At 49.5% G+C, this 18,004-nt stretch overlaps 1 protein-coding gene across 4 annotated transcripts in view; it reads left to right on the top strand.

Annotated features, from left to right (window-relative positions):
- LOC119944754 (basal body-orientation factor 1-like) overlaps positions 1-18,004 on the top strand; it is a 45,815-nt gene that overhangs the window by 23,396 nt on the left and 4,415 nt on the right. The window contains exons 1-5 of one of the 4 annotated variants that reach the window (XR_005455952.1): positions 123-250; positions 4,525-4,605; positions 5,660-5,687; positions 7,817-7,916; positions 8,304-9,159. The exons of 1 other annotated variant lie outside the window; for it this stretch is intronic. The gene's annotated coding sequence lies outside the window, so the exon portion shown is untranslated. Of the gene's footprint in view, positions 1-122; positions 251-4,524; positions 4,606-5,659; positions 5,688-6,718; positions 7,470-7,816; positions 7,917-8,303; positions 9,160-18,004 lie in introns of those variants that run through there. 2 more of the 4 variants (XR_005455951.1, XR_005455950.1) reach the window with 2 other exon arrangements.

Genomic DNA, 18,004 nt, shown 5'->3' with positions numbered 1-18,004 from the left:
AGGGCCACCAGGGGGCGATAGAGAAGCGCGGAGACCCGGAATCCTCATCTGGGAGGGAAGCAGCGCCGCCTGGTGGCTACAGCCCGGAGAAGCCGGCGCTGTTGGAGCAAAGGGCCACCAGGGGGCGATAGAGAAGCGCGGAGGCCCGGAATTCTCATCTGGGAGGGAAGCAGCGCCGCCTGGTGGCTACATCCCGGAAGGACCTGGCTCCAAATCCAGCGTCGGCCGCTTATCTGCGAGGTGACCTTGGGTAAGTCACTTCATTTCTCTGAGAATAATAATAATAATAGTAATAATTATAGAGAAGCAGCGTGGCTCAGTGGAAAGAGCCTCGGCTTGGGCGTCAGAGGTCATAGGTTCAAATCCCGGCTCCGCCAATTGTCAGCCGTGTGACCTTGGGCAAGTCACTTAACATCTCTGGGCCTCAGTTACCTCATCTGTAAAATGGGGGTTAAGACTGTGAGCCCCACGTGGAACAACCTGATCACCTTGTATCCTCCCCAGCGCTTAGAACAGTGCTTTGCACATAGTAAGCATTTAACAAATGCCATAATAATAATAATAATAATAATAATGGCATTTATTAAGAGCTTGCTATATGCAAAGCAGTGTACATATTTATTACTCTACTTGTACATATCTATTCTATTTATTTCATTTTGTTAATATGTCTGGTTTTGTTCTCTGACTCCCCCTTCTAGACTGTGAGCCCATTGCTGGGTAGGGACCGTCTCTATATGTTGCCAACTTGGACTTCCCAAGTGCTTAGTACAGTGCTCTGCACACAGTCAGCGCTCAATAAATGCGATTGATTAATTGATTGATTCTAAGCGCTGGGGAGGTTACAAGGTGATCAGGTTGTCCCCCAGGGGGCTCACAGTATGATACTTGTCTGCTGTGTGACCTTGGGCACATCACTTGACTTCTCTGTTCCTTAGTTATCTGTAAAAGGGGATTAAGACTGTGAGCCCCATGTTGGACAAGGACTGTGTCTGACCTGGTTAACTTGTACATATTTACTATTCTATTTATTTTGTTAAGGATGTGCATATAGCTTTAATTAAGAATAATAATAATAACAATGGCATTTATTAAGTACTTACTATGTGCAAAGCACTGTTCTAAGCGCTGGGGAGGTTACAAGGTGATCAGGTTGTCCCCCTGGGGGGCTCAAAGTTTTAATCCCCATTTTACAGATGAGGTAAATGAGGCCCAGAGAAGTTAAGTGACTTAATAATGTCACACAGCTGACAAATGGCAGAGCTGGGATTCGAACCCATAACCTCTGACTCCAAAGCCCGGGCTCTTTCCACTGAGCCACGCTATTTGTTCTGACGACTCTGACACCTTTCTACATGTTTTGTTTTGTTGTCTGTCTCCCCCTTCTAGACTGTGAGCCTGTTGTTGTGTAGGGACCATCTCTGCGTGTTGCCGACTTGTACTTCCCAAACACTTAGTCCAGTGCTCTGCACACAGTAAGCGCTCAATAAATATGATTGAATGAATGAATCCCCATTTTACAGATGAGGGAACTGAGGCCCAGAGAAATGAAGTGACTTGCCCAAAGTCACACACAGCTGGCAAGTGCAGAGCTGGGATTCGAACCCACGACCTCTGACTCCAAAGCCCGGGCTCTTTCCACTGAGCCACGCTCCCTCTCTATGAGGCCATGAGACTGGACACAGTCTCCGTCCCGCACGAGGCGCGCAATCCCTCATATCCTCATTTTACGGATGAGGAAACTGAGGCCCAGGGAGGTTAAGCGACTCGCCCAAGGTCACGCAGCCGGGCAGTGGCCGAGATGGGACGCAAACCCAAGTCTCCAGACTCTCCTTCCCGGACTCTGCCCCCTCCTCCAGGAAGGCCACATGGGTCTTTACTCAGTCACTAAGGGGCCCGTGGCCCCTTGGATGTCGCTTGGCTTCTACTTTGAAGGAGTGAATCGCTGCCAGCTCCTCCTCTCTCCACATGGAAGGTTTTTGGTTATTTTTTTTTTTTGCAAATGGTGTTTAAATGTTCTAAGCTCTGGGGTAGATACAAGTTATTATTAGTAATAATATTAATAATATCTCCCCCTTCACATATTTATTCTCTTTATTTTATTTTGTTGATATGTCTAATTTTGTTGTCTGTCTCTGTTAATATGTTTTGTTTTTTCTCTGTCTCCCCCGTCACATATCTATTCTCTTTATTTTATTTTGTTGATATGTTTTATTTTGTTGTCTGTCTCTGTTAATATGTTTTGTTTTGTTCTGTCTCGCCCTTCACATATGTATTCTCTTTATTTTATTTTGTTGATATGTTTTATTTTGTTGTCTGTCTCTGTTAATATGTTTTGTTTCGTTCTCTGTCTCCCCCTTCACATATTTATTCTCTTCATTTTATTTTGTTGATATGTTTTATTCATTCATTCATTCATTCATTCAATCGTATTTATTGAGCGCTTACTGTGTGCAGAGCACCGTACTAAGCGCTTGGGAAGTACAAGTCGGCAACATATAGAGACGGTCCCTACCCAACAGTGGGCTCACGGTCTTGAAGGGGGAGACAGAGAACAAAACGAAACATATTAACAAAATAAAATAATTAGAATAAACATGTACAAATAAAATAAATAAATAGAGCAATAAATCCGTACAAACATCTATCCATATATACAGGTGCTGTGGGGAGGGGAAGGAGGTAAGGCTGGGTGGGATGGGGAGGGGAGGAGGGGGAGAGGAAGGAGGGGGCCCAGTCTGGGAAGGCCTCCTGGAGGAGTTGAGCTCTCAGTAGGGCTTTGAAAGGAGGAAGAGGTGAAGCAGTGTGCCTCAGTGGAAAGAACCCGGGCTTTGGAGTCAGAGGTCATGGGTGCAAATTCCGGCTCCGCCAATTGCCTGCTGTGTGACTTTGGGCCAGTCACTTCGCATCTCTGGGCCTCAGTGACCTCATCTGGAAAATGGGGATTAAGACTGTGAGCCCCCCGTCGGACATCCTGATCGCTTTGTAGCCTTCCCAGAGTTTAGAACAGTGCTTTGCACATAGTAAGCACTTAATAAATGCCATTATTATTATTAATAATGAACATTGCCAAGGCCAGCGGGAAGAGGGCCGGAAATCCGAGAGAGACACACGGAGACAGGGAGGGGAGGAGAGGGGAGGGAGGGAGAGTCAGTGCTTGGGGCCTTAAAGCTGACCCTCCCTGCCTTCCTGTCTTTTTCACCTTCCCTGCCTTTTCCTTCCACTCTCCCCAGGCTCTTGGATTAAGAGCCCCCCCAATCCTGGCCTCCTCTAATTATTTCTTACACCTAGAGTCCTTCCCCAGAGGCTGAAAGGAACAGAATCAGGGAGGAGAGAAGTAGGGCGGCCTAGCGGAAAGGGCCCAGGCCTGAGAGTCAGAGGACCTGGGTCCCAACCCCAGCCCTGCCACCCCTCGGCTGTGCGACCCTGGGCAGCTCGCTTCACTTCTCTGGGCCTCAGTCATCTCATCTACAAAGTGGAGGGATAAGAGTGTGAGCCCCACGTGGGATAGGGACTGTATCCAACCTCTCTTGTATCCCCAGTGGCGCCCAGCACAGTGCCTGGCACCCAGGAAGTGCTTAACGTATGCTATTAAAAAGGAAGCAAAAAGGAGAGACAGAGTGGAGGGGACAGTGGGGAGACCTCAGGGAAGAGCTTAGAGCTTGAGTTCGCTGCCTGATTGATTCATTTTTTTATTTTTTTAATGACATTTATTAAGCTCTTACTATGTGCAAAACACTGTTCTAAGCACTAGGGAGGATACAAGGTGATCAGGTTGTACCACGTGGGGCTCACAGTCTTCATCCCCATTTTACAGATGAGGTAGCTGAGGCACAGAGAATAATAATAATAATAATAATAATAATAATAATAATAATAATGTTGGTATTTGTTAAGCGCTTACTATGTGCCAAACACTGTTCTAAGTGCTCGGGTAGATACAAGGTGATCAGGTTGTCCCACGTGGGGCTCACAGCCTTCATCCCCATTTTGCAGATGAGGTCACTGGGGCCCAGAGAAGTGAAGTGACTTGCCCAAAGTCACACAGCTGACAAGTGGCGGAGCTGGGATTTGAACCCATGACCTCTGATTCCAAAGCCCGGGCTCTTTCCACCGAGCCACGCCACTTCATTGATTCATTTGCTTGCTTATTCTTGTTTATTGAATATCCTCCTTGGTGAAAAGCACTGTACTAGGCACCGGAAAATCAATCAATCATGTTTATTGAGCGCTTACTGTGTGCAGAGCACTGTACTAAGCGCTTGGGAAGTACAAGTCAGCAACACATAGAGACAGCCCCTGCCCAACAGTGGGCTCACAGTCTAGAAGGGGGAGACAGAGAACAAAACAAAACATTTTAACAGAAGCCCTGGCTGAGAATTAGACCCTATCCTCGAGGAGTATTTGAATGGGTTGCAGGTGTCTATAATTAAGGGTGTTTTTCCAGATCCTTTTAACGCTGAGCAGCTGCAAATGCTCTTCTCCTTAATCGCCTTCTGCCTCTTTTTTTCCTTGCTCTTATAGCCCCGCCTCCTGGAAACCCAGTCACTCCCTTAGTCTCTCCATTCCATGGGGCAAGGGCAGTGCCCCTTTGACGTCCCAGAGGTAAGGCCTGTGGGTTTTATTTGCTGTAGGCTGAGGAGAGAAGACAGAGTGTGTTCCTCTGGCATTTTGGTGAGGAGGGCCTGTAATGGCCCTGTGATGAGCTTATCTTTTCTTCAGTTGTGGTAGTTGATGTATTGGATTGAGAGCCCCCCAAAGTGGGCTTTCTCTACCTACTTCAATAATCAGTGGTCCTGGTGGTGCCGAGGCAGGTAGGACAAATGGTTTGGTTTTGATGGATCAGAAGTGACTTGGCCTGATGCTTTTGGGGGCATAACTTAATGTGGGGTTAACTGACGTTAGGGAGTGGCTCGTGAGGGGAGTTGGATGCTTAGGTTTGGGATTTTAGCGACTTTTAATTCATTATGGTGATTGAGGGGGTTGAGGAATGGGCTGGGTTCAGGGTTTGAATTAAAGGGGTGAAGAAGAGAGACCCGCACTGGGGATAACTGACATAGTGGTGGTGCCAGCGGTACCCTGGTGAAGGGGGCTGCAGTTAGGAGTTTGTACTCACCCCAGTGCTTAAGACAGTGCTCTGCCTACAGTAAGTGCTCCATAAATATGATTGACTTTGTATTATTGATAAAAAATAATGGTACTTGTTAAATACTCTATGCCAAGCACTGTACTAAGCACTGGAGTAGATACAAGCTAGGTAGTGATAGCAGTGGAGTTGATAATCTAGGGTTGGGATAAGTGATATCACCTGTACTGAATTATGCAAGGAAGGGGAGGGGCGGTTAGAAAGCTGGAGTTGTGTGTGTGTAGCAGGGCAGGCAGGAGACTAGGGCTGGATAGTCAATGTCAGTTGGATTAATGATGTGTATGAAGTAGAGAGCGCTGAGGGTGGTAGGAGAATGTGTTGGATAGCATTTCCTTGTCCATTCTGCTGATGAGATGATGGTGTTTGGCAGGCACTTCATATGTGTTCCAAGTGCTGTCGGATTGGACACTGATGTGTGTGGTTAGCAGTGTTGGTAGCCGAGCCTCCAATTTGGTTCTCTGGAGCGGAGGAAGCTGAGGGGTTGTGATGCAATGAAGTTTGTTTGTTTTTCAGGGAGACGATTGCTGCTCTGGATCTAGAGGTGAGGGTTTCGATGGGGCCGAAATCATGGGGTGCATGGGGGTGCATGCTTACTGTCTCTGTGTGTCTCTGTGTGTCTTTGTCATTGAGCTCTCTTCCTGTGCTCTTGCCAGGCCCCAGTTAGCTAGTATTGCCCACTCGACCATAAAGTCATCCAAGCGAGTGACCTTCCACAACCTCAACACAGGACTTTGTTCCTGGAATTCGCTGGATTCAAGGCAGTTTCTACAGGGCTTGTGCAACCCCCCACCCCATTATACAAAACTGGGTACATCTCCAGCCCCCATCCACAGAAAACTTGCCCTCTGCTCTCCACTCTCCTCACTGAATTCAGCGCCGTGGGTCGGTCCTGGAGCGTCAGAATGTGAGTCCCCCCTCCCGGGGACGGGAACCGAGACCCGCCGATGGGGAAGGGGTGGGGCGGCAGTGCCACGGTGCAGGCCTCGAGGGCTGATCGCACCGACCGCAGCTCGCCGTTGGGGGACTCTTTTTTGGAATTCTCAGTTCGTGTACCCTAAGATACAAGTCTCCAATTATGCCACTGCGGGACTCCATGAGAGCCCCACAAAAGCCCAGCAGTGAGTTGGGGTTCAGTAGCCCCACCCATGTGGAGTAGACTGTAAACTGCTTGTGGGTGAGGAATGTCTGTTGCATTGTGCTCTCCAAAATGCTTAATACAGTACTGCGTGCTCAATAAATACTCTGGCCAGATCCAGAGCACCACCAGCACAAGCGCGGTTGTAAGAGCAGAGGCTCAGTCTCCAACAGGATTCGTTGTAAGAGCAGAAGCTGAGTCTCCAACAGTATTCATTGAGTACTTAATAGATGTGCGCCCGGGAGATGGAGTTACCAAGTGCAAATCTCTCCTTGAGTTGGAATCTAGTGTACAGAATATTTCCAATTGACTCTTCCACCCACTTGTCACGGCTCCTACTTAAATGGACGTAATTTATTCCTATTAATGTCTGTCTCCCCTTCCGGATGGTAAGCTCATAGTGGACAGAGAATCTGTCTGTCGATGGTTATATTGTGCTCTGCAGTAAGTACTGGACAAATACGATTGACTGAGGCCTCTCACCCCCGTCGTGCTCTTTGTACAGTGCTCCGTCAAATGGTGTACGATAAACACTCTTGCTGTCTTAATGCAATATTGCCACTTTTCACTCTACCTACCGATTTACTTGTTTTTCATGCCAATTCAAGCTTATCATGGGTTCAGCATGTACAACTTCATGTACTGATAGTGTCTATGCCGTTCCACCTGCATATAACTCAATTTTAATGTCTGTCATGTAGATCGGAAGTTTCCTAAGAGCAGAAGCCATGTGTGCTGTGTAACGCTGACCTCTTTGAAGCATTCTCCCCATATTGTTCCAAAGTCATTGCTTCTCCCTTGAGGCTGTGAGCTTGTTGTGGCATGTTTGTTGGATTGTTCTATCGTAGTATGTGCCAACAGGTGAGCACAGTGTTCTGCACACGGGAAGCGCTCCAATGCGATGAACTGACTGACTGACTTAGATTGTGAGCTCCCAGTGAGCAGGGACTGTGTCTCCTAAATCGTTTGCCAAAGAGGGTGCTTGAGGGGGTGTGGTCTAGCGCTAGGCCAAACTTGGGGTCAGCTGCCCCAATCCGGCCTCCTGTGGGTGGACTGGAAGTGGAGCAGGGGTGAAGGACCAGCGTGGCAGTGGGTAAGTGTTCGGGGACTTGGCTGCCTGAGAGAAAGGGCAGAAGCCCAGCTTGTTTCTGCCCCCTGGAGAAGCCTCCTAGACAATCCTGTTCAAAGGTAAGCCCCTGGGGAATTGCGGGGTGGGGTCTGCGGGGGCTGTGACTCTGGGGGAAACCCAGACTGCCTGGGGTGTCCTGCCTTGGGGTGACCAAGCCAGCCAGGGCCTCCCCTGCAGGGTGTGTGAATGGCAGCTGCTCTATTCTGTCCGAGGGGTCGCCCCTCATCTCTGGCTCTTACTTGGGATCTCGCTCTTTCCCTCACTCGCTTCCTCTTTTCCTCTTGTGCTCGCTCTCACTTCTGGTGCGAGTGAGCCTGCAGGGGACAGTCCAGCTGCAGCATGGGGGCACAGATGGGGCTGGGGCTGCAGCCCCCCCGACCTGAGACCTGACTCGGTTCATCCTTAGGGCCAAGGAAGGAGCCTGAGCCCCAGGTGCATCCTGGAAGACCCCTGGTCCAACCCCGCCTCCCAAGGACGTGTTGGTGCAGACAGGACTGGACAGAACGGTGAGTTTTATGCCTTAAGCTTGGAGCTGTCTGGGTTCTGTTTCGGTCAAGTGGAAGGAATCGATGGTCTTTTATAGAGCACTGAAGTCTAGAGCACTACACGAAGTGCTTGAGAGATTATAGTGAAGGGAACTCTGTCCCTTATTCCCCACTACGCATACACACCCAATCCACTGCATCCTTCTGGTCCACAAACCAGAGCAGTGACCCCTGACCAGGCTCCTCCCCAACATCCAACTTCCTGATCCCAGGCTGGAAGAATTGGCTCCCCACTGGAGACCCATCCAAGCCTCCTCCCCGCCCCCCAACTGTGTTTGGCTGGCTCTCTCCCTCTGGGAGGGCTGCGGCACACCTCATCAACCAACCAACGGTCACATCTGTCCCCAGGAAGCCCCAGCACAGCCCCGAACTGAACTCCTCGGCCCCGTGGACAGTGGAGGACTGACCGGCTACTCACCTGGGGTTATGGACACTCATAGATTGATTGCACCGGACCCACCATGAGGGAATCGGTTGGCACTGGGCTGCTGCCCCATAGACACCCCTCTCCGCCCCCAGCCTGCAACTGTACCCCCCCCCCCCTCCAGACAATGCCATTTCGTTTAGGAGTCAAGGGTCAAACCCTGCATCATGGGTGCCAAATCTGTCTCTTGCAAATCTAGGAGGCGATGGAGGCGTGTGCGTGTATGTGTGTCTGTTTCTTGTGTGAGAGCGAGGGCCGGGACAGGAGCAGGGTGAGCGGGGCTGCCCCTCTTTGGCGGGTAAAGGTTTCTGGAAACAGGGGTCTAGAGTCCTGTGCCCGTACTCCGTGGACCTCAAGACCGGGCGTGAAGTCGTGCCGGGGCCCTTAATTCTATAGTCAGCGCGTCTTACTCCCGCTCTGGTCCGTTGGGAGTTGTCGGGCCTGCTCTGGCTTCAGGAGTACAGACTCTCTTTCCCGCCTGAGGGGGCCACCCAGGGGGAGCGAGGGACAGGAGTAGTGGGATATGTGTGTGTCTATCTGTGTGTATGTGTCACTACCCTATGGCCTCCATCCCTCCTGGATGAGCATAAGGGTGGGAGGGAGAGGACTAGCAGCAAATTCTTAAGTGGGAAGATGCAGAATGGTTTCCCTCCCATCCTACCACCAGAAATGGCATGGTCTGGCCCCCTCCTCTTCTCCTCCCCTCCCTGTCCCCTTGGCTGCCTGGGCTCTGTGAGCCCATCTACGTCTGTAGGGAATAAAATGGATTTTTTTTTTGTCTTTCCTGCATCCCTCGATCCACTGGCAGCTCCCCAGAAGGGTTATAATTTGGGGGTATCAGCAGTGTACTCAAAGCAGGAGGATGTCACCAGCTTCTAATTTGTAGATTGACAAGCTATCACCCTCCCTCGTCCCTCCCAACCTCCACCTTTCATTCCTTCAGTCTCACCCACGCATGTAAGGGGGCTGGAGACTTGAGAGGGCTAACAGAGGGGGTGATGACACCCTCTTTTTCTCCTTCCCTCTCCCCATACCCAGCCTGAGGGGCTTGAGAAGAATGTGGCTCCCTTGGGTGGGAGAGTCTCAGATTTCTCTCTGCCCCCGTCAACTTTGTCGTGCGGGGCTAGGCCGGATGGCACGATCTTCTTAGGCCCAAGAGACGGGGAGGAGGTGAGGTGGGTTGGAGGTGGGCAGTGGCTCAGACTGGAGGTTCTACGACCTGGGAATCAATCAGTCATATTGAAGCGACTTAAGTGACTTGGACTGTGACTTTAGCGGTGTCCCTCCATCTCTCTGGGTTTCTGCTTTCCCCTCCCCCTTTTCTAATAATAAACACAATACTTAGGGTATTGAATTATTATATGCCAGAATCTACATCACATGTATTTATAGTCATGTATATCTCCCCATCTAGTCTGGGAACACCTTGTGGGTAGGGAATGTTTCTACTAACTCTGTTGTAGTAGTAGTGATGATGATAACTGTGGTATGTGTTAAGTGCTTCGCATGTGTCAGGCACTGCAGCAAGAGCTCGGTTAGACACAGGCCGTCAGATTGGACACAATCCCTGTCCCGAACAAGGCCTACAGTCTCCATCCCCATTGTACCCGTGAGGCAACTGAGGCCCAAAGAGGTGAAGGGACGCGCCCAAGGTCACACAGCAGACAAGGGGCAGAGCTGGAATTAATCCCTTGTGGTATTTAAGTACCCAAAACGCGGCAGGCACTGATCCGAGTGCTGGGGGAACAAAAGCAAAGCAGGGTGGACATCCTCCCGGTCCCACCTTGGGTTCACTTCTTAATCTCCAGTTTACAGGTGAGGTAGGTAAGGCACAGAGAGGGGAAGTGACATGCCTGAGGTCACACAGGGGACGAGTGATGGAGCTGGGATTAGAACCCATGACCATCTGATTCTGTGGCCCAAGACAGGGAATTATAACCAGACACATTCAGAATGGTGACATCATAGGTAACCATATGCAAGCACCCCCTAAGCAGACAACTGAAATAATACCCACTCATGCGTAAATAGCCTACCTGGGTGAGTGTAATAATAATAATAATAATAATGGCATTTATTAAGCACTTACTATGTGCAAAGCACTGTTCTAAGCGCTGGGGTGGTTACAAGGTAATCAGGTTGTCCCAAGGGGGGCTCACAGTCTTCATCCCCAGTTTACAGATGAGGTGACTGAGGCACAGAGAAGCTAAGTGACTTGCCCAAAGTCACACAGCTGACACTTGGTGGAGGCAGGATTTGAACCCATGACCTCTGCCTCCAAGCCCAGGCTCTTAACGCTGAGCCATGCTGCTTTGTGCAAATTTCAGTTCCGTGTACACACAAGCACGCAGCGACAAATACACTTGTGATTTGATTCCAAGGCCCGTGACAGGGAGTTGTAACTAGACACACACAGAACGGAGACATCATAGGTGGCACGTGCAAGCACCCACAAGCAGACAATTCCAATAAGTTCACACCTATGCAGAGATAGCCCAACTGGTAGGGTGCACACACTAGCACACACACTTGTGCCCCACATATCCCTCCTACCTGTACTTTTATTTTAGGGTCTGCCTCCCGTGGTAGAATGTAAGACACTTGAAGGCGGGAATCTTGTCTCCCAGGTCTGTTGAAGACTCTCAAGCACTTAGAATAGTGGTCTGCATAAAATAAACACCACTGATTAATCTCCCATGTGGCCTCATAAGCAATGTCCAATCTGCAGAGCCAAACCCCTCTCCTCTAGTTAACAAGGCAGAGGAAGGAGACAGAGAGAGAGGACAGAAATCTGGTTAGAAACAAGGTGGCCTCCTAACCCCTTTCTGTATAATAATAATTGTGGTGGCATTTGAAGTGCCCAGTTTGTGCCAAACACTGTACCAAGCCCTAGGTAAATTCAAGATTATCAGGTCGGATTCAGTCCCCGTCCCGCATGGAACTTGCAGTATAAGAAGGCGGGGGAAGAGGTATTGAATCCCCATTTTATTATTATGGTCACTATTAATAATGGTATTTGTTAAGCACTTAACTATGTACCACGCACTGTACCAGGAGCTGGGGTGGACCCAAGCAAATCAAGTTGGATACAGTCCCTCTCCCACGTGGAGCTAATACCATGACTTCCGATTACTTTTGTTTTTCCAATTCCAAATGGCAAAATCTCCCTCTTATAATCACCATTTTTGGATGCTGGCAGTTCTGGTTGCTGCAGCGAGTCTATCCAAATCTTTGTGATAGTGGTGTAATTGTTCTAGAATCACAATGAGCTCATTAATCAATCCACAGTATCTAGCGCTTGCTGTGTGCAGAGCATTATATGAAGCGTTTGGGGGAGCCCAGTGCATCGAAGTTGGAAGACACGAGCTGCCCACCCCATCTAGAGGGGGAGACAGACCTTAATATAAATTGCAGAGAGGGGAAATAGTTGTGGAAGTTTAATTGATGATTTGATGACACTGTCCTGAAAGAAAAAGCTTTTCCCACTCTCACATGGCATATTGTTGGAGAGATGGATTTGGGAGTCATTCATGTTGACGTGGTATCTGAAGCCGTTATTATTATTATTATTATTATTATTATTATTATTATTATTATTATTATTATGGCATTTAAGCACCGAGCAGTGTGGCCTAGTGGAGAGAACCTGGGCCCGGAAGTCAGAAGGACCTGTGTTCTAATCCCTGCTCTGCCGCTTGTCTGCTGTGTGACCTTGGAGAAGTCATTTCACTTCCCTCTACCTCACTTACCTCATCTGTAAAACGGGGAGGAAGACTGTGAGCCCACTGTTGGGTCGGGACTGCCTCTATCTGTTGCCGACTTGTACTTGCCAAGCGCTTAGTACAATGCTCTGCACACAGTAAGCGCTCAATAAATATGATTGATTGTGAGCCCCATTTTGGACAGAGACTGCGTTCAAAGCAATTTTCTTGTATCTACCCCAACGCTTGGTATGGTGCCTGGTATATTTTAAGTGCTAAAGAAATGCCACATTACTACTACTAATTATTAATAATGACATTGTTATTACCTGTCCCCTCTGTGCTCACAACCACTGCATTTCTGTGCACCAAATGCATAGTTTACAGATCTGCCTATAAGCTCTGCAGGGAAAATTGGGAATGGCCACTGGTCACAGACGTCGAGGATGCAGAAGGGTGAAGGAGCCAGGGAGGGCTGGGGGAAGAGGGCTTAATCAGAAAAGGCAGTTTGGCGGAATTGCGAACTTAATATTGTTTTGAAGACCCGGAGAGTGGCGGTCTGGCCTATGTGGTGCGGCGAGGGCGATCCAGACCAGGGGGAGGCAGGTGGTGAGAAAGGAGCCTCTCCATCCCCCCACCTTACCTCCTTCCCTTCCCCACAGCACCTGTATATATGTTTATATGTTTGCACATATTTATTACTCTATTCTACCTGTACATATCTATTGCATTTTATTTTGTTAGTATGTTTGGTTTTGTTCTCTGTCTCCCCCTTTTAGACTGTGAGCCCACTGTTGGGTAGGGACTGTCTCTATATGTTGCCAACCTGTGCTTCCCAGGCGCTTAGTACAGTGCTCTGCACGTAGTAAGCGCTCAATAAATACGATTGATTGATTGAGCCGCAGAAGCCTGCGCTGTTGGAGCAAAGGGCCACCAGGTGGCGACAGAGAAGTGCGGAGGCCCAGAATCCTCATCTGGGAGGGAAGCAGCGCCGCCTGGTGGCTACATCCCGGAGAAGCCGGCGCTGTTGGAGCAAAGGGCCACCAGGGGGCGATAGAGAAGCGCGGAGGCCCAGAATCCTCATCTGGGAGGGAAGCAGCGCCGCCTGGTGGCTACATCCCGGAAGGACCTGGCTCCAAATCCAGCGTCGGCCGCTTCTCTGCGAGGTGACCTTGGGTAAGTCACTTCACTTCTCTGAGAATAATAATAATAATTATAGAGAAGCAGCGTGGCTGAGTGGAAAGAGCCTCGGCTTGGGAGTCAGAGGTCATAGGTTCAAATCCCGGCTCCGCCAATTGTCAGCTGTGTGACCTTGCGCAAGTCACTTAACTTCTCTGGGCCTCAGTTACCTCATCTGTAAAATGGGGGTTAAGACTGTGAGCCCCACGTGGGACAACCTGATCACCTTGTATCCTCCCCAGCGCTTAGAACAGTGCTTTGCACATAGTAAGCACTTAACAAATGCCATAATAATAATAATAATGGCATTTATTAAGAGCTTACTATATGCAAAGGACTGTACATATTTATTACTCTATTTTACTTGTACATATCTGTTCTATTTATTTTATTTTGTTAATATGTCTGGTTTTGTTCTCTGTCTCCCCCTTCTAGACTGTGAGCCCACTGTTGGGTAGGGACTGTCTCTATATGTTGCCAACTTGGACTTCTCAAGCGCTTAGTACAGTGCTCTGCACACAGTAAGCGCTCAATGAATACGATTGATTGATCGATTGACTCTAAGCGCTGGGGAGGTTACAAGGTGATCAGGTTGTCCCCCTGGGGGCTCACAGTATGATACTTGTCTGCTATGTGACCTTGGGCACATCACTTGACTTCTCTGTTCCTTAGTTATCTGTAAAAGGGGATTAAGACTGTGAGCCCCATGTTGAACAAGGACTGTGTCTGACCTGATTAACTTGTACATATTTACTATTCTATTTATTTTGTTAAGGATGTGCATATAGCTTTAATTAAGAATAATAATAATAACAACGGCATTTATTAAGCGCTTACTATGTGCAAAGCACTGTTCTAAGCGCTGGGGAGGTTACAAGGTGATCAGGTTGTCCCACGGGGTGGGGGTGGGGGGGCTCACAGTTTTAATCCCCATTTTACAGATGAGGTAACTGAGGCCCAGAGAAGTTAAGTGACTTAATAATAAGTCACACAGCTGACAATTGGCGGAGCCGGGATTCGAACCTATAACCTCTGACTCCAAAGCCCGGGCTCTTTCCACTGAGCCACGCTATTTGTTCTGACGACTTTGACACCTTTCTACATGTTTTGTTTTGTTGTCTGTCTCCCCCTTCTAGCCTGTGAGCCCGCTGTTGGGTAGGGACCGTCTCTACATGTTGCCAACTCGTACTTCCCAAGCACTTAGTCCAGTGCTCTGCACGCAGTAAGCGCTCAATAAATATGATTGAATGAAGGAATGAATGAATCCCCATTTTGCAGATGAGGGAACTGAGGCCCAGAGAAGTGAAGTGACTTGCCCAAAGTCACACAGCTGACAAGTGGCGGAGCCGGGATTTGAACCCACGATCTCTGACTCCAAAGCCCGTGCTGATTCCACTGAGCCACACCGCTTCTTAATCAGATATAGGATTAAGAAGAGAGATATGATTGAGAATCAGATATATCATCTCTCAAATGGGGATTAGGACTTGTGAGTCCCATTAGGAACGTGGACTGTGTCCAAACAGGTGAGCTTCTCTCTATCCCAGTGCTTAGTACAGTGCCTGACACATCGTGAGTGCTTCACAAACACCCTAAAAAATGGTCAGTGCCACCGGGTGATGGTAGGGAGGCGAAGCCTCCCAGAACAGTAGGTAGTACCACCACGGTTCTCAATTACTGAGAAAAGGGCAACCTCCCTGGCCAACGCCTGTTGCCACAAGGCAGCCGCCCCGAATCCCAATTAGTGCCATCAGGGAGCAGGCTGCTGCGCTCAGACCCGAGGGCAGTTCCTGGTTCCAGGGGCATCTGTCCAGAACAGCAGCTGCTCAGTTCTTCTCCTCGGCCTCGAGGATCCTCTCTCTTATGCTGTGAGCAAAGGCAACTCCCAGATTTTCCCCATTCCCGAGTGGGCTGCACTGCTATCCCAAAGAGAAGGGGTGTGTGTTGGGGGTGTGTGAATAATAGGGAGGAAGAAGAGTGACGAGGAGGCTGCCACTCGTGGGAGCACAGGGGCCCGGGCTTTGTGCAGGAAGCTAGTTGGGTCTTGACTTGCCTGGGACTGAGAAGACCCAGGGCCTTTAATTCTGTAGATGAGTCAAGCCTCCCTAGGACTACCATTCATTCATTCGATCGTATTTATTGAGCGCTTACTGTGTGCAGAGCATTGTACTAAGTGCTTGGAAAGTACAAGGCAGTCCTACCTGCAGGGTCGCTTTCCAGCCTCATTCCCCGGAGAAGGGACCTTTTTGGGCTTAATGTGGAAGTTTGTGGCATATAATGTCAGGAGGAGGTCAGGGTGTCTATCGGTGTCTCTACCCTATTTCTGTCTGTGAGGCAGGGTGGTGCGGACTCCTGCCTGAGATCTAGACAACGGGGGTGTGGGCCGGGAGGATAGAAGGCAGGTATTATACCAGAAACTGAATTCTATCCAGCAGGCATGCAGTTCTGCCCCTTCAGTCAGTCAATCGTATTGATGGAGTGCCTCCGGCGAGCAGAGCACTGTACTAAGCACTTGGGAGAGTACGGTATTCCCTGCCCGCAATAAGCTTACAGTCTAGAGAGGACTGGAGTTTGTGGAGTAACAGAATTGGGGATCTGGGGGTGAGGGGGATATTGGGCAAGTCTTAGTAGGACATTGCAGCAGTCGGCTGCAGCTGTTTGTATACATCCTCTCTTGGCCTTAGGGTCAGTGTTTTAGGGGTTGGGGAGACTAGTGTTTGCTCCAAACTAGGCTGTCTAAAACCCCTTACCCATCTCCTTCCCGCTCCTATACTGCTGATTTCCTCCTCCCAGCCCTGAGACTGATCTGTCTAGTAACACACACGGTTCTCAGCTTTTTCCAGAGGGCAGGATGGGAGGCCCAGGATCTCGGGATCGGAAATCCTGTCATCTCTCCAGATCAGTTCCACGGTTCTAGATGGGGATTACTGCCGAACCTGGTGGTGAGTTACGCGTCCTTCTCTTTCTCCCCTCTCATCCCCCAGCGGTGCACAGGATGACCAAGCTTAGACTGACCGTCCAACTATTACTGTCTCTACAGACACCGGTCATTGTATCTCCTCGACCCGGAGAACCATTCCACTGAAGTGTGGGTTCATGGAGGTCCATTCACACAATGTACAACCAGTTTCCAAGGCCTAATGGACCGTTGGGGAAAGTCTAAGAAAACCGTGCCAAATTCCCAATCGGGATAGAAAATTGCCAACTCGATAGTATGATCGGTAAAAAGCTTCACTTGTCTAGAGGAAATGTTTGCATCTCTGCTTTATTTAATATTCTCTTCTCACTGCTCTGGATTTCTGCAAAATATGTGTTTCTCTGGGACCGGTGGCTTCCTCTTGGGGAGAGAAGGGGGAAGGGGAGAGATGCAGAGTCAGCGGTAAGGTGGTGACTGTAACTGTGTCCACTCCATCCCCCCTTTCTGAGAGGCAGAAAGGCTCTCCACCACCTCCTAAGATGAGGCGGTCAGCAGGGGTGGGGTGGCTGGGGAACCAGGGAGCAGAGAAGGCAGGCATTGTACAGGAAACAGATTTCTGTCCAGTCTGCAGCCTTGCTGGTTATCTCAGGCCCTAGGAGTACTGATGGCTGTGAGGCTCTCTGGGGTCCGGCGTTAAGTGTGGGGCAGAGTATAGCAGTCAACCTGTAGGGTTTCTGCCTGTACACCCATTCTTGCTGGAGAAGCCAGTGTTGGGGAGTTTGGGGGGGAAACTGCGAGAAAGGAGAAGCTGCACTGTCTGCCAATTCCTTCTTCTCCTTCCTTCTTTCTCCTCTGCTTGAAATAGGATGAAAGAAGCCTTCCCGTGAGAGGGCTGCCGTAGCCTAGAGGAAAAGTAACAGCCCCGAGAGGCTGGAGGCCTGGGTTCTACTCCTGGCTCTGGAGTTAGGATCTTAAAAAGATCCTAATTCTACAAGTGTGATTAGAACTCACAACTTTGTTAAGCTGAGGTAGCCTCCTCTCTGATCTCCCATCCTCCTGTCTCTCCCCGCTTCAGTCTATACTTCACTCGGCCGCCCGGATCATCCTTGTACGGAAATGCTCGGGGCATGTCACTCCCTTCCTCAGAAATCTCCAGTGGTTGCCTGTCAACCTACGAATCAAGCAAAAACTCCTCACCCTGGGCTTCAAGGCTGTCCATCGCCTCGCCTCCTCCTACCTCACCTCCCTTCTGTCCTTCTCCAGCCCAGCCCACACCCTTCGCTCCTCGGCCGCTAACCTTCTCACTGTGCCTCGTTCTCACCTGTCCCACCGTCGACCCCCGGCCCACGTCCCTCCCCTGGCCCGGAATGCCCTCCCTCCACACATCTGCCAAACTAGCTCTCTTCCTCCCTTCAAAGCCCTACTGAGAGCTCACCTCCTCCAGGAGGCCTTCCTAAACTGAGCCTCCTTTTCCCTCTCTTCCTCCCCCTCCCCCCAGCCCTACCTCCTTCCCCTCCCCGCAGCACTTGTATATATTTGTACAGATGTATTACTCTATTTATTTTACTTGTACATATTTACTACTCTCTTTTATTAATGATGCGCATATAGCTCTAATTCTACTTATTCTGATGGTTTTGACACCTGTCTACATGTTTTGTTGTCTGTCTCCCCCTTCTAGACTGTGAGCCCGTTTTTGGTTTGCTGACTTGTACTTCCCAAGTGCTTAGTACAGTGCTTTGCACACAGTAAGCGCTCAATAGATACGATTGATTGATTGATTGCTTCCCGGCCCCCCCCCACCTCCCTCTCTAACCTATAGAAGGCT

This window comes from Tachyglossus aculeatus, chromosome 23, assembly GCF_015852505.1.
Source record: "Tachyglossus aculeatus isolate mTacAcu1 chromosome 23, mTacAcu1.pri, whole genome shotgun sequence".
In the NCBI taxonomy this organism is placed as follows: domain Eukaryota; kingdom Metazoa; phylum Chordata; class Mammalia; order Monotremata; family Tachyglossidae; genus Tachyglossus; species Tachyglossus aculeatus.
This window is presented reverse-complemented; position numbering and strand designations above follow the sequence as displayed.